Source organism: Sebastes umbrosus, chromosome 20, assembly GCF_015220745.1.
Source record: "Sebastes umbrosus isolate fSebUmb1 chromosome 20, fSebUmb1.pri, whole genome shotgun sequence".
NCBI lineage: Eukaryota > Metazoa > Chordata > Actinopteri > Perciformes > Sebastidae > Sebastes > Sebastes umbrosus.
In genome coordinates, this window is record NC_051288.1 from 21841614 (window position 1) to 21854541 (window position 12928).

General features: G+C 39.2%; 2 long non-coding RNA genes across 2 annotated transcripts in view; one reads left to right on the forward strand and one right to left on the reverse strand.

The window, feature by feature from the left end:
* LOC119479737 overlaps positions 1 to 12928 on the reverse strand; it is a 152851-nt gene that overhangs the window by 39483 nt on the left and 100440 nt on the right. The window lies entirely within an intron of this gene.
* On the forward strand, positions 9539 to 12377 carry LOC119479736. The gene is made up of 3 exons (XR_005204744.1): positions 9539 to 9732; positions 10688 to 10977; positions 11279 to 12377. It is a non-coding gene; the product is annotated as an uncharacterized LOC119479736 (long non-coding RNA).

The window sequence follows — 12928 nt, forward strand, 5'->3', positions numbered from 1 at the left end:
TCAGTGCGTCTAATGGGGGCCATGCGTTCAACGTAACATGCCAACGCCCAAACTGGCCAAAGCAGATATAACTTTGCCTCCTTGTCCCCTGCATGGGGTGGAAGACAAAAAACATCCAGCTGTGTAACCAATGACATGAAAGAACTCCTTCAGTTCTCGGGAACAAAGGAGGGATTTGGTCCGAGGGTAGCCCCGCTGGGGTCACCACGAATTGGCAAACAACTTGGGTGCAAGGACACCATGGTGCTGGAGGCCCAGGCCGTATTGCTGAGCCTGCTGGAGGTAACGGAGGCACGGGAGAACCAGAACCAGGACTGCACGGAGCAGACTGTCAGACCCTGCTGCAGTAAAATGAGAGGGTTTCTAAAGGGACTCTGGTGCTCAGAAACATTACCCCTAGGGACCACTAAAATCAACACAAAATGAAAGTTCCTTGTAGTAACTGTGACTATATACAATGGAATGTGTCCGTGACACCAATGTACTGTGAATTACAAAGTAATGGTATCTTTGAACAGACGTAGCATATCTAAGTATAACAGGAAAAGTGACTGAAGTTGCTCAACTGTTATTGGAGCACAGAGCGAAAAGGGGCGGGACTTAGGAAGGGTCAGTTGTAACCTACAGTGTCCCCTTTTGACATGGTGAGATGTAGAGTTTTTCAATATGTATATAAGTAGAATAAAACAGATTCAGAGAGCTGGGATTTAATACAGCAGAAGGAAAGATAAAGAAAGTGTTTTTTTGGGCAGGGGTGGAGGTCAATGAGAATTGCATCTACATGAATTATCAGATGAACTACTGAACCGTCTCCCCCTGTCCAACACATTTAAGGCGCCATTGATGAGGTTTAGTGGTGTTTTATTGTGTGATTTGGAGGCGTGAGGCCGTGCAAGGGTAGAGGGAGGAGAGCTATGACTTCTCACTGATGTTTTATATCCAATTATCTTCATGCTGAGTGGAGGGAGGAATGGCAAACACGGGTTAAATGGTGCGTTTCATATGTGGTCAAACTCACTTCTGAACCTCAGGCTGCGAATATCAGCTGAGCATGTGCTTCCTAGTCAGGTTGTTACTTTCTTGTATTAGCTGATGCACAAGGACAAGAAGACGGCTACATAGCTGCTTCCTATTTCCAAACCAGAGTCAAAAAACATGATGCTATTTAGGAGCCAGATCTGTACAAATGCTCCCAATGTTTCATTGTATAAGAATTAATTTTCCATAATTACGCTCTAGGATATATGTTAGTGAGATAACATATGTGTGTGCGCAATAATAATTACAGTGCAAGTAGAGAATACAAGATATGACTAGGTGTGCTATCATGTGCGGATAGTATATGAGCAATGGAAGGGATTAATGTTACACCAGAGAGAAGGCGAGAAAGCAAACAGTGACAAGAACAATGCCATAACGAAAGAGAACATATTTTCAGATGGATAATAGTACTCGTGGATAGATGAGATGAACATTTAAGCGTAAGAGGCTGGTCCTCTCAAGGCCAAATTCCCAACACGAAAAAGTTAATAGCTGTGAATTTCCCCCTCTGTTTAATTTCTCGATTATTTTCAGTTTAATAAAAACACGAGGAACAGCAGCGGAATGAAACAAAATACATTTCCACACAGAAAAAAAAGGCAATAACCTGAGAAAATAAGCAGTTTAAATTAAGTTGCGGTTCTGAAGTAGCACAGGAGTTATGGTGGCTCTCTGCTGAATCGTTTCTAGCGTGACAATAAACTGACAATTAACACTTGAGACTGTACTCAGCTATGGCAAATCACATTTAATTGCTTTGTATTGTACGTGTACAATTTTTTTTTAACTCCACTTATTGCTAAGCTCCATATAAAGAAACAGAGTGCAATTAGTATAATATCATGTAGACTTATCAATATTGTGATATTAACTGTCGAAAATGTCATGTTTTGAGGTTATCGTCACGTAGAACGAAGAGAAAGGTTGAAACTCACGGAAGAAAAAAACCCTAACTGTTGGAGTGAAAAACAAAGACAAATTTATAGCTAATGGCAGTTGAACCAATTTACACATGAAGTGAAGCCTGTGAGTCTGCCACTACACTCACACGGCACACTCACTTCATGAAACAAATAGCCTAAACACCTTTATATTACCTAAGGCGTCGGTGCTCTGCTCACACTTTTGTTGCCACACCTCTCACCTGAAAGCTAAGCTGTCACCACTGCTGTTCATGTTCCAAAAGCCTCACTATCCACCACATTAATAATCATTTGTAACGGTTTTAAAGAGGACCTATATTTAATTTTCAGGTGCATAGTTGTATTTGGGGATTCTACTAGAACATATTGTTGTTAATGTTCAAAAAACACTGTATTTTTCCTCATGCCAGCTGAAATGAGGCAGAAATGTATAAAAAAAAGAATACAAAAATATACATTTGGGGAAATAAAAAAGGAGTGAAATGCAAAGAGAAAATCATGCATAAATAAATAAATGAATGCATAAATACATAAATAAATACATACATTTAAAAATAAATATAAAATAAATGAAAAACAAATGCAAAAATAAATAAATAAATAAAAAATACATTTAAAAATGAATAAATAAATTTGAAAATTAATAAAAATAAATCATTAAATAAATAAACAAATAAATAAATGGGAAAATTAAACAGAAGAGTAAATAAATAAGAGAATTAATACAAAGATAAATAAATAAAGAAGCAAATTAAAAGAGAAATATCAATTCATGTCACATTTTTATCAATTAATTAATGGCTACATTATTTCTTAATATTATTATTATTTTGCTACAATTAATGACATATTTATTTATCAAGTCACTTATTTATTTATTTATCTATTTATTTATTTTTTAATTTTGGCAGGTTCTGTCCAATCCTAAAGTGTAACAGCGATGCCGCTGGCATCATGGAAATGTTTACCGCACCTGCAAACCGCTTGTGAGGGTACATGCTGCTCCGTGGTGCGTTGTCTGCTTCCAGATTTCAAACCGCACCAACATGGCGGCTCATTTGGAAACTTTCTCTTATGTCATGAAAATAGTTTCATGCTTAAAACTCTTTATATGGGAAATTCACTTCCGTTGAGCTCTATATGGGAGGTGATGAGGTCAGAGTCTAGCTGTACATAGTCTACTGTCACATAATTAATTTAATGTGGCTTGGCTGACTGAACTAAACTTTATGTAGACTGTGTACCTTCAGAGAGGAAGTTATTATTGTCACTCTCCACTCCCTGCTATGCTGGGCTCGGTGTTTTGGTGACGCACAACAGGTGACTCAGCATCAGTAGAAACAAGTACTAGATGTCTTCAAATCTTCCTCCCAAACAAACAACTAAGAGTGTGTTCAGTGCCACAGTGTGACCGCTTAGAATCTTTAAAAGGGACATTCAGTGCTGTGTCGATAACTAACAGTGCATCAAAATCTGGTAAAAAGAAAACAATACAAAAAGATTTAATAATTTGCAGTGCAAATGATCTTTAGTTCAATCATTTATAACCTTTAAAGGTCTCTGGTGCATAATCAGTAGTGCATAATGTTCTTTCTTCACATTCTTTCTATTTCTGTTAGCACTTTCTGAGCAGTTCACATTGCAAAAGGACTGTTTATTGTGAAATGCCCTCGAGCAAGTTTAAAGTTGATGGGGGCATAAAACCTGGGTGAAAATCTGTCGAAACTGATCTGCTACTCAGAGTTCTGAGGTGAAAATTGATCAAAATAAAAAATAAAAGAACAATGAACCTACAGTATATGTACTTCACATAAAACACAGACAGGCAAAAGATTTCAGGGTTCAGATTCAGATTCAGATGACTGGAAAGCAAGGCATGAAGCAACATTGACAATCTAGCAGAATATGAGTGGAAATTATACATAGACTGTTTAAGAAGTGGACATAGTCACCGACTAACCAACCCATTGGTTTGACTGCTGTTTTGAAGCCTTGAATTTGTCATTTTGGCCGTCGCCATCTTGGTTTTTTGCAACCAGAAGTGACACGAGAGGGTGGAGCTAAGAACAACTGAACTCTGAATAAGACTTTTTTAGTCAGCTAAAATGTTACAATTAACTTTAATGAACTGAAAACAGACTGTGAAAGGTTTAAAGTTATACGACGAAAACATGGACAACTCCCAGACCGGACAACGCCGTGGTAGTGACCTGTCAATCACAAGGTAGCCCCGCCCTAAAGCATCCCCTGCTTTATGGTCTATTTGACTCTAAATGAGACCATAATTTACTAAATGATCATCATGCTGTATTGAAGAAGACTTGAAACTAGTGATTGAGACCATAAACTCATGTTTACAATGTTTACTGAGGTCAATAATCAAGTGAGAAGTAGGCTCATTTTCTCATAGACTTCTATACAATCAGGCTTCTTTTTGCAACCAGAGGAGTCATGGCTTTACATGAGCAAACCACCAGTAGAGCAGAAAGATATCTGGGTCTTCCAGGATGCGAAGCACTGTCTGATCTCACTAAGCATAACAGCATAGCAGATGCCGACATTCGATTCTGACACTTTGACAGACAAGTGCAGATGAAAACCAGTCACACTTTTGTGAAGTTGCGATATTTTTTTTTGGAGGACTGCAAACCAGATTCAAGGCAGGGTTTCCTGTCATCTGGCGCAGTGCTCATTGTACAAAGAATGAAGGTGACAGGTGCACCATCAGCCAGAATAATGCACTGTCAAGGGTAGCATATCTGTCCTTCATCTACTCCTTTAACATCACAGCTCAACATTTTTCTTCCAGGGCTGGCTGTAGATGCACTCCTATAGCCCTGAAAATAGTCGGTTTGAGCAATTCTGAAACAGTTTGTGTGCCTGTGTACAATAGCAGCTGACAGAGTGCATCCTGGGATTGTGGTGGCTGCGTGGGCTTGTGCTCTGATGAGATGGACTGCTTGTCATGTTTCTGCCAGATATTGAAAGATATTGCCTGCTTGGGTAATAGAGCAATTGAACACAGGAAAGAAAAGACGCCGGTCTGATTATACACCAAGTGGTATGGATACACATGGGCTACAGTCGATTCACTAGTTCTGCTGCATGTTGGTACCATCACACATTGTTATCATCAAATAATGCTTCTGATTTCCAATTTTCTTCATCTATTAATTTCTCCTCTATATAGGTGTTAATAAAACTTGTCACCCTGGGAACATTTCCCAGAAGCAGCAGTGAAACGTGCATGCTATTATTAACATCATGATAAAGTAATTAAAATCTGAAATGGATTTTGGGATTGGCTTCACTAAATATGCAGTTTGAACGTGATGTTACAAGAGATGAGCATGTGTAGACCCCGGTGCTTTCTTTTTAGCTCTGCATATTTATATATATAACATTACGCTGTTTGATTGCTAAGCTCAACGAAATAGCATACGGCATGTGTCATGCTGTAGTCCAGCACCCTTTCCCTTTTGTTTCCATCACTAGAAACCCATCAGCGTCTTGCCTAAGGACACTTCACAGCTGCTTTAACCCTGACTGTCCATGTGAATTACTGTCTCCTTGATCACTACATAACACACAATAGAGTCCTTTTCAGACCTGTAATTTCTGCTGTCTGGAGAGCTGTGAGTTCCTCGTAGCTCTATTTACTTTAGCATCTTTCAGCTCATTGTTTTGGTTCACGCTCACCATTTTAATCAACTTTGTTTTCCAGCAACAGCAGGAAGCTTTGGTTCAGCGAAAAACCTCAGATAAACCCTGACGTGCAACAAACGGCCAATAGATAAACTTACTGACTAGCTGGTGAAGAAAGTAGAACATGTAACACCTACTGAGTCAGATATTTTTCTCAGAAGGTGGTGGAGACCAAAACAGAGCTAAAAGGAGAGTGAATATTCGTTGGGTGGACAGAAACACAACTTCAAATAAATGCCAATGTTTCTCAGTGGGCCTTAAACTTGCATTCTTTATAATAACCAGCAGGGGGCGACTGCTCTGGTTGCAAAAAGAAGTCTGATTGTATAGAAGTCTATGAGAAAATGAGCCTACTTCTCACTTGATTTATTACCTCAGTAAACATTGTAAACATGAGTTTATGGTCTCAATCGCTGGTTTCAAGTCTTCTTCAATACAGCATGATGTTCATTTAGTAAATTATGGTCCCATTTAGAGTCAAATATACCATAAAGCAGGGGATGCTTTAGGGCACGGCTACCTTGTGATTCTACGGCGTTGTCCAGTCTGGGAGTTGTCCGTGTTTTCGTCTTACAACTTTAAACCTTTCACAGTGTGTCTTCAGTTCATGAAAGTTCATTTTAACATTTTGGTCGCCTAAAAATGTCTTATTCAGCATTCAGTTGCACTTAGCTCCACCCTCTCGTGTCACTGCTTGTTCAGAAAAATCAAGATAGCGACGGCCAAAATGCCGAAATCAAGGTTTCAAAATGGAAGTCCACAAACCAATGGGTGACGTCACGTTGACTACGCCCACTTCTTATATACAGTCTATGATGGATGTGTAAATTGGCAACAAATTTATAAAGTGATAATATGTCAATGTTATGGTCGTTGCACGGCCCCTAAGTGGCCAAGAAAAGTTGATTAAAGGACCAGTGTGTAGGATTTAGGGGAATCTATTGGCAGAAATTGAATATAATATTCATTATTATGTTTTCATTAGTGTATAATCACCAGAAACTAAGAATTGTTGTGTTTTCGTAAGCTTAGAATGAGCCCTTCATACCGTGACCGGTACTTGGCGTTCTTTCAAGCCAACTCAACCTGATCTCAACATGGCGGTGGCGTCACAAACTTTCTCATTTTACAGCTAAACTGTGCACTACAAGATGATTCTGAAAACATTTGAGGCAAGAAATAGGCATTAACGTAACATAATATTAATTGATATTTGATCAGTGCTGCCTAGTTTGACCGTTTGGTCGGAGTTCGTGAGTGATTGACAGCCGGCTCTCACAGACAACAGACCTCAGATCAGCTCTTACTGCTTGTTTTCCTCCGGTCTGTAAAATCTTGCAGATGCAGTTAGGAGCACCGGAGGACACCGGAGGAACATGATTTTTTTCAGGTTACCTGTTTCATGTACTACTGTCACGATATAGCGACCGTTTCATAAAAATAACTTTTTTTAATCATATTTGCTCCAATCTCGCCTACTGATGCTTTAAGTTACCTTTAAAAGTAGAGGAAAAGCTTGTTTTTTTATTAGACTCTGGCATGTAAAAGTGCTTTATTGAAAACCATGGTGATTGGTGAACACAATAATGGCAGATTCCTGTTAGGGGTTTATCAACAAGAAGCAGCAATTCTTAAATAATTATTTAAATTTAATGGCCAAACAACCTTGAGAGAGATACAAATTGATTTCATAAAATAAGCGATGAATGGAATTTGAGTGTCCTGTTTATCAGTCGACGTGAAAGGCGTTTCACCTTGTGGGGGTTTTAACATCGTTGAAATGTTCTGCGCGCTACATTTTCTGCTACCACTCACCACAGCGACGGTCTAAAGAGGATGGAAAGTATTGATTAACTCTATTATTTCATTACAGCGCATTTTGAGTCTTAAGTGCAACAATTGTACGTCCTTGGACGGAAGAAAAACCAGTCTTTTGTGCCTGATCATGACATCAGCACAACATGCACAATGAGAGAAAACTTCCTGCATATTTCTTGTTGTTGCCAGTATCTTGTTGACACACACACACACACACACACACACACACATACATACAGTATCTCTATGTTTTCCTCTCTTCCTATTCACACATTCAAATGAATCGGTGAAACAAAACTAATGAATTATTGTGCATTTGTAAGTTGCTACATTCACAGATGATGAATAGCTCAGTAATGCAATTCTTTGAATATATTCCAGTTTAAGCTTTAATTGCTTCCCTAAATTGCTTTTCTCGATTCATCGTTGTTCATCATGTAATGAATTGTGATGCCTAATCAATTAATTATCCTGTGTAATTATTTATTAAAGCTTGATTGCATTTCCTCCGCAACGCAGAAACAAGAAACACACTTGTGAACATATTCTGTCACGCAGCTGAGGAGAAATGTATTAGTTATTGTCTATTAAAACACAATATTACTGTGTGTGGGTGTGAATTAATTGCAGGAATTATGCAAATGAAATGTTGAAATTTCACTTCACACATCAGTTAAGTCGATCTAGGTATCTATCCATCTATGTAAAGAAAAATAATATTATTTTTGACCCCACAAATGTGAAGAATATTCACATACATATTTGAGAACTTTATGATTAATAGGGCTGTCCTCGACCAAAGAAATTCTTAGTTGACTTTTTTTTAGACTAATCGATCAGCTGATTTAATCGACAGATCTGTAAAACTGAGTTTCTCCACAAAGAATCACCCTTTAAACCTTGTGTTTACCAGAGCAACCCTGTCTCCTACAAAATTACGTTCCCGTGCAACTAAACTGCATTCTCACAATTTTAAACAGTTTTAAACTACGGCAGTCAAACGATTAAAATTGTATGAGTGTCCATAGTTAATCGAGATTAATCATAAATTAATCGCACATTTTTTTATCTGCTCAAAATGTACCTTAAAGGGAGATTTGTCAAGTATTTAACACTCTTATCAACACGAGAGTGAGCAGATGTGCTTCCTTTATGCAAATGTATGTATTTATTTATTATACCAATGACAAATATTGTCCAGAAACCCTCACAGGTACTGCATTTAGCATAAAAAATATGCTCACATCATAACATGGCAAACTGCAGCCCAACAGGCAACAACAGCTGTCAGTGTGTCAGTGTGCTGACTTGACTATGACTTGCCCCAAACTGCATGTGATTATCATAAAGTGGGCATGTCTGTAAAGGGGAGACTCGTGGGTACCCATAGAACCCATTTACATTCACATATTGTGAGGTCAGAGGTCAAGGGACCCCTTTGAAAATGGCCATGACGGTTTTTCCTTGTCAAAATGTATCTTAATTTTTGCTGCTTTCATGCGTTAAAGAAATTTGTGGCGTTAAATCAAATTTGCGTTGACGCGTTATTATCTCGTTAGTTTTGACAGCCCTAGAAAATAGATTTCCCTCGAAAAGTAATTCACAAGTTTTGTTGTATGGGAACATCATTTTTATGTTAAGACAGGGCTGACCAGAGATGTGCTCATAAGTTGCTTAGAAATAATTCATTCAGCATGAGAAACACATCAAAAATGACTAATCGACCAAAGAAATCTTAGTCGAGGGCGCCCCGGTAGCTCACCTGGTACCCACGTACCAAGGCTCAGTCCTTACGGCAGCGGCCCGGGGTTCGAATCCGACCCTTTGCTGCATGTCATCCCTTCTCTCTCCCCCTTTCAGAACTATCACTGAAAATAATTTGTCCACTGATTGACTAAGAGGGGGCAGCGCTAGTAATTAAATAAACAAACTGTCAATCATTTAGGGAGAGAAAGTTCACACTTGCACTACCTCTGCACCTTTAAGGCGAAAGGGCTTGTTGACTGTAAATAAAATCACCCCCGTCAGAGCAGTCCACTTGTTCCAACCTGTTAAACCTGAAGACACACCTGCTCTGTTCATGTGAGCTGAGGCTGACACACAGGCCGACACCCTTTTGCTCATAACAGCGTGTGAGTGTCTGTGAGGGCGAAGGTGTGTGTTCACTGCTCTCCTCTAAGAGAAGTCCTCTCTGCAAACAGAAAAAGATTCAAACCGACGGAGGGGCGACTCTGAAAAGCAAAGGGTAAGACCATTATTCGCTTTCTCTACTCTTAATGGCCGTCTCTCACTTCCTTTCCAAGTTGCTTTCATGGTCGAGGAGGCTGATGGAATTTCATTACTTATGATTGAAAACCAATGGAGTTTTGAAAGCAGAATGAGATGGAAAGGTGCACTCAAAATGCCAGTATACCCTCCAGATGCCAGCAATCTAATTTACTGTCAGTGGTAATAAATGGGGAGCCACCGGATGGCACAGATAAGATGTTATTTCACCATCAGGGTTATCACTTAATATCTGATAATGTCTGTGGGGAGCAATTGTATCTGACAGTTAAAACAGGGGGCCTCAACTCCTGGCACGAGGAATGATCATCAGAGTGGAAGAATTGTTAATCTGTCAAATCAATGTGACTTCACTCAATAAAGTGTTCATAAAGGGACTTGCGTTTAGGCCGCGGTGTTAATGATTTCTCTTTAATGAAACTGAACACTTCTGCACGTCATATACGTTCTGTTCTTATTTAAAAGAAGTAATCCATATATAGATCTTCATCACTTGTCGAATAGAATTGATTCCACATTTAGATTGCGTGTTACTGTTCAATTACACAATGTCCTCTACGTTTTTAAGGAGGTGTTTGAAGCAGGAATGTTACCTGGGTAGTTGCAAACATTCCTAAAACAAAAGGAAGACGTAGGTGAAAAACAAAAGCACAGCCTAGAAAGTGCAATGAACAAACTCAGTTTCTACATTTACTAAGCAGAGCCGAGCAGAGCAGCTGTATTCTCAACAAACACAACAAAATCACAGCATTATGACATGTTGGACACTGGATGTTGTTATTGTAAACAAAGCCTGTATTGTGAAGCTTGAGAGCGTGGGAGTCGACACATAATGTGGTTCATAACATAACGTTCAGCGAACAGTGAAGCTGTGGCACATATACTGTATTATATTCCTGCCGTTGTCTTCACAGATCTGATCCTCAAGCCATTATACTCCACTTGCCTTTTGTCAAAAAAACACCCCAAAAAAACCCAAGCATCATGGGAAAAGGTCAGAGCGAGACGTGGGATGAAAAGCAGCATGACACGAGACAAACTCAGCCTCGGAAACAAGAGAACACCGAGAGTAGAAGCTCAGGGAGCAAGTGTCCCAAGTGCTGCTTGAAAACAAGGGACTGTCTGATGAGCGCGGAGTGCGGGAGGGCACTTCAGATCTCTCAGGTGGTCGCCATGTGTGGAATGTGCATCCGCTGGTTCGTATGTAAGTATCAACCTCAGAAACAAGCAGCTAAAGTGCTTATATAACTGCTTAGCCATGATCATTTGTTGCTCTGATGTTTGACAAAAAGGAAAAATATTTCCTGCTTAGATGAATATGAATATATGCTAAGACAAATATGTAACCCTGACATTTTAAAGGTGAACATGTGTTCATTTGTGTCTTTATATCTCTGTATATAAACTGCAATTAACATTCCACCGGGTGAACATAACACTACCCACAAAAAGTGTTAATCTTTCATTAGTTATATTATTCATTTATTTTCTTTTTTTAATTACAGAACCTAACCTTGGCCATCAGGACCAGCTTTTACCAGACTGTGTTGATTCTCAGCATCCCCCAGCACCCTTCAGGAGAGTCGTGCCATATGGTTTTCTTCTCATGTGAGATGAAAAATGTCCACTTTGGGTCCATTTCATCAGCTAAAGCTCTCTTTAACCCTCTATCCTCAAGTTATTTATTTAACATGAACAATTCACGGTCTGTATAGAAAGACAATCATGATGAATGAATGGATGAATGAATGTGACTTTGGTCTGCTTATCTCTGTGGAAGGTTTATCTGGATGTCTATCTGATTGATCAATATGATGAAGGCAATCCAGATGTTTATATTTATATTTATAGTTAAGCAGTTTTCAATAATAATATAAAATAACTGTAATAGTATGATAGTAATGAAAAAAAGTTAACTTGACGCAACCCAGTCGCCAGAGAAAATGTTGGCATTTTACATTTCTGCAAACCACGGGATGCTGTGAATGTCAATGTTTCTGAACATAGCGTGACAACGCAATGTGACAACGCAATGTAACAACGCAACGTAACAACGCAAAGTAATAACATAGCGTAACACAACAACCGCAACAACGTCACTAGTGTGAATAAATAACTGCCCTAAGCTGACTTTCTTACATAAAGTTACGCAACAACCGTAACAACCGTAACAACGTTACCTAACAAGCGATAACTCACTTTCGGTTTTCACACGGGACACGAACAGTGGTCTCCTGGGTGAAAGTCCAGTATTTGTTTGGCCCATACACCACCTCTCCCATCCGCCCCAGAAGACTTTCTCGCTTGTTATACTCTTTATTAAACCACGCAACTTTCAATAACGCTCACTCGTTGTACTATATCACTGGCTCTGCCCAAATGCAAAACCGTCGACATTCAACATATCCCTGGTTTGCAGAAACGTACAACACCAACATTTTTTCCTGGCGACTGGGCTGACTTGACGATGTGCAAAGGAATATATTCTACAGTGTACCTTCAACATTTTCTCTTAAAATATGAGAATGATGACCGAAAAGTAGGGAAAAACTGTGACATCTGATCTAATGAAAAACTGTAAATAAAGCTTTCTGTAACAGCAAGGACAAATGTGTATTCAGTTCAATGACACGAATGATAGAAACCTTTAGTTAATTAAAAGCCTTTCACAAGCATAATATAACTATATGACGTCCTTCGCTGTCAACACCTTCGTCTGAGGTCATTTGGAGAAAGTTGCTGAGTGCACACACAATAAGCAAGCTAACAAAGAATGTATTCAATTTTTTTCAATGTGATTTCTCGAGACACTGATAACATTTCTGCCTCTTTGTGTGTCCTTTTCCATCACCAAACAATGACACACTGAGGGACAAATGCATGAAAATCAGGACCGACCCAATTTATAAGAGACGTTTGTTCACCCTACATATGAGCGAGTGTCGAGACAAGTACTTGTCTTACATGTCGTCCAGAGAGATGGTGCGTGGGTGGACAACAGAGGTCAAGCCATTGTGGGGAGACATAGTACAGTGCATGATGGGAAGAGAGTGCCTGGAAACTTGAATGAAACTCTCAGTCAACATGCTGCTTAAATCAGTACAGAGATCTTAGATGCACATGCAATTCTGTGTTGGCACCCGTGTTCCTGGTAA